The 4,023-nt window shown below is 35.5% G+C and overlaps 1 pseudogene; it reads right to left on the bottom strand.

Annotated features, from left to right (window-relative positions):
* Nucleotides 1-1,327: 1,327 nt before the first annotated feature.
* On the bottom strand, nt 1,328-1,949 carry LOC134366829 (geminin-like; annotated as a pseudogene).
* Nucleotides 1,950-4,023: the final 2,074 nt, after the last annotated feature.

Below are 4,023 nucleotides of genomic sequence, written 5' to 3'. Positions count from 1 at the left end.
ACCACCCAAATCCTCAGAATCATTGATTGTACTGAGGAAACTATATACCTAGTATATCCACACTAGCTGACTGAGGACTTTCTTGAAGGAGCATTAGACTTCAATGAAAAGATGTAATATGCAGAGATGATACAGAACATTTCTGAAAGCTAAGACTAGGGCTACTTTAATTTGGAAATAATTGACTACTTTTGAACTTTTGCTTTTTCATACTACATACATGACTCACTGACATAATCTTTTAATCATAATTAATAATTATCAGTTAAGTGATGAAGTATGGACTCACAGCAGGCACTCTTAAGTTTTCAGGGTATACTAAAAGTCACCGTATTGGTTTTATCTTTGGCTCAGATAATTAATCCAGGATTCATTTCTCACCTCCCATTGAGCACTTCCTGGTCAGTGCACAGCATCCTTCTTAGGTGGCACTATATACATTGTAGGTCTTTTGTTTTGAATCAACCTTTGTGTATTACTTGTAAAATTTATTGGATATTGCTACAAGGGTTTCCTTCAGTCTCCACACTCTTTAAACTTGAAACAATACAGAAACATCTAGTGTTTTGTTTATCCAGAATCCCTCTCTCTGTTTCTATGGTAATAACCTTTTCATTCTTTGGGGAACTTTCCTCCCCCATTTTCTGCAGCCATGATGGGACTTGCAACTACAATATCTCTCCTCTCTTAACCATCATAGAACATCGTAGGACAGTGATTGGCACAATGGTAGAATTATTTCCTAATATTTTATATATGGTGTAAAAAAGGAGATCTGTCTTTGCCACTTGATCATAAACTGTAAATATGTGTTTCCACAGTTCTGACAGCCTGACCACATCAATTTTAGTCATATCAAGTGTTAAGGAGATCATGGAGCAACTGGAACTTTTATACACTGCTGGTGGTAAAATGGTGCAATTATTTGGAAAATAATTTGACAATTTCTTAAAATGTTAAACATACACCTACCATAGGACCCGGGTCTTCCACTCTTGGGTATTTACACAGAAGAAATAAAAGCATATATGCACACAACTGCTTGTAAACAAACATTCATAGAAACTTTTTTTTTTGAATAGGAGTTTGAAGTTTATTTAATCATATACACAAGTCATGTCTAAAAACTGAGAAAATGCTATTTACATAAAACATAATGGAATAAAAATACATAGTATTTGTATTTTAACACAATAGGGCCCCAGGATTCAAACAAGAAAGTTTGATACCAGAGTTTGCATTATGTAGTTATGTAATCTGCTACAAAGACCTACAGTGGAGGTAAACTTTGGCAGTGTGTTTCTGAAGAGTCAAATATTAATGAATTTCATATACATGGTTTTGCATCCATAAAGGAAGATACAATTTCTTCAGCACATGAGCCAATTTCTGAGTCTTCTACTTCAGAATCCTCTCACCAGCTTCTCTTCACAATCAAATTCCTGACTATACAGTGATTCCAAGTTATCCAGAGGTTCATCACTTAGTCTCCCTATTACCTCTGCCATATATTGTACATGTTCTACTACTTCAGCCAATTCTTTATTCTCCTTTTTCAGGTGGGTAATTTCATTGTCCTTTTGTTCAATTTCTTTATGAAGTTTCTCATTTTCCTTAAGTGCTTCATAAAAAGACTTCCTCCATTTTCCTGCCACTTCTTTCCAATATTAAGAGGATGGAGTTTCTTTAATCATAAGATGAAGCGCTTCTTGAGTAACTCCTTCAAGGTTTTTATTTTTACTATATTGTGGGACAATAAAAACTTCAGAGCTGGAAGTCTTAGATGTTAACTGGTCATTCCAATGTTTCTTTTTGGATAAGCCTTTGGCAAACTCATTTTCTCTCCCAACAAGAGATCCAGTGGCAGAAGGCTGAATCATCTGCAAAGTTCTTCTTGGGACAGGACTATTCTTTACACTCTTTTTGATTACTTCTTGTTTCTGATTCATGCTGATTCATTATACAGCTGGTTGAAGCACAAAAGCTGGGCGGAAATGCTTAATCTTGCAGCAAACACAAGTAGCTTTGACAGTGTTACTTTGCACAAGGCCCACAGCCAACCTCCATCGGTCCCCACAGTCACAGGAGAAGCTGGCATGTGCTGCAGTAAAGCCTTACTCCATAGGAACTTTATTGGTAGCAGCCCAAAACTGGAAACCAATATTCATAAAATTGTGAATGGACAATTTGTGGTATATTTATTCAATGGACTACTACTGAGCAATAAAAAAGAACTATTAATGCACATGACATGTATGAATTTGAGATAATTATGCTGAAAGAATTCAGACATAAAGCAATATATAATGTATGATCACACTTTCACACAATTCTAGAAAATGAAGACTAATCTATAGCTGCTTTGGGAAGCCACAAGGAGCAATAGGGAAGGAATATATGTACGCACAAGGAAACTGTTGAGAGAAATCAGTATGTACTTCCTCTTGACTGTGGTTATGGTTTCATAAGTGTGTGTGTGTATATACATATATATTTCAAAATGATCAAATTCTATACTTTATAACTTTGTGCCCGTTAACCAATGTCTCCCCATGCCCTGGACTCCCTGCCCTTCCCTGTCTCTTGTAACCACGATTCTAATCTCTATTTCTTTATTTTATTTTTTTTAATTTATTTTTTTAAATTGACCCATGATAATTGTGTATATTTATGGGGTACACTGCAATATTTGGGTACATTTATACAGTGTGCAATGATCATTTCAGATTATTTACTGTACCCATCACCTCAAATGTCTGTCACCTCTTTGTGATGGAAACATTCAAAATCCTCTCAATTAGCTACTTGAAGTTATACAGTAATTTATTGGTGACTGTAATCACCCTATGTTGCTATAAAACACTAGATCTTATTCTCCCTAATTCTTTACAATTTCTCTGCATTATAGAAAGAATAACTTCTGGTGCTCAGGGGTGAATATAGCTAATAATATTGTATATTTCAAGATAGCCAGAAAAGAGGATTGAATATTATAACCACAAAGAAATGATAAATGTTTAGGCAATAGATATGCTAACTATTCTGATTAGGTCATTGTACAACACATGCATGTATTGAAACAACAAACTGTACCACATAGAAATGTGCAATTTAAAAAAAGTAAATGAAACAGCAAAAAAACTTCTGTACTTTAAATACAGCAGCTCTTAATGTTAATTATATATCTATTAAATTATTGGAGACATAATATAAATAGAGACACTTAATGTTATCACAAACTAGAGTAGTTATACCCAACAGACTTTCACCAAAAGAAGTTCTAAAAGATATGTTTACATCCCAGAATAAAAGACTGAGATGCAGCGTGCTGCCTACTACTATAGAAGCAAAAAATACCAGCTTAGCTCTTCTGACTCCTGCCAGCTTAGGCTTGGGGTGCTGCCTTCTGGAACTTTGAATCTGGATATGGTAACAAAAAGAACTAAGGACAGTCCAGAATTCAGTCATGGCAGAGGCAGCAGAGACAAAAACAGTAACATCTAGAAACCAGAGGCAGCTCTGCCTGAGGTGGCATCAGCACCAGCAGCATCACCCATTGTCAGGTAGCACTGGACGCAGCAGGGCCAATGATGTTATCGGGGCCCAGCAGTAGGGACAGTGTAGCATGTGGCATTCCAACCAGGCTCTTTCATGGTATGGTTTTAGCAGTAGTTCTCATCACCTGCTCTACCTCAGTGATGTTCATTTTCTTTTTATGTTTTTTTTCTTTTATTTTTATGGCAGTCTTAATTTTACTGAGAAATTAAGCAGGAAATACTTCCCATACCCTCTTTCCATCCACAAATATAATCTCTCCTATTATTGACATGTTACATTAGTGTGGTACATTTGTCATAATTATGAATCAATATTGATATGTTATTGTTAATCGAATTTTATATTAGGGTTCCCTTCATATTGTACAGTTCTATGGGTTTTGCCTAATGCATTACATAGTATATTAACCACTACAGTATCATACAGAATAGTTTTGCTGCCCTAAAAATCCTATGTGCTCCACCT

The sequence above is a fragment of the Cynocephalus volans genome, chromosome 2, assembly GCF_027409185.1.
Source record: "Cynocephalus volans isolate mCynVol1 chromosome 2, mCynVol1.pri, whole genome shotgun sequence".
NCBI classification, from domain to species: Eukaryota; Metazoa; Chordata; class Mammalia; order Dermoptera; family Cynocephalidae; genus Cynocephalus; species Cynocephalus volans.
This window is presented reverse-complemented; position numbering and strand designations above follow the sequence as displayed.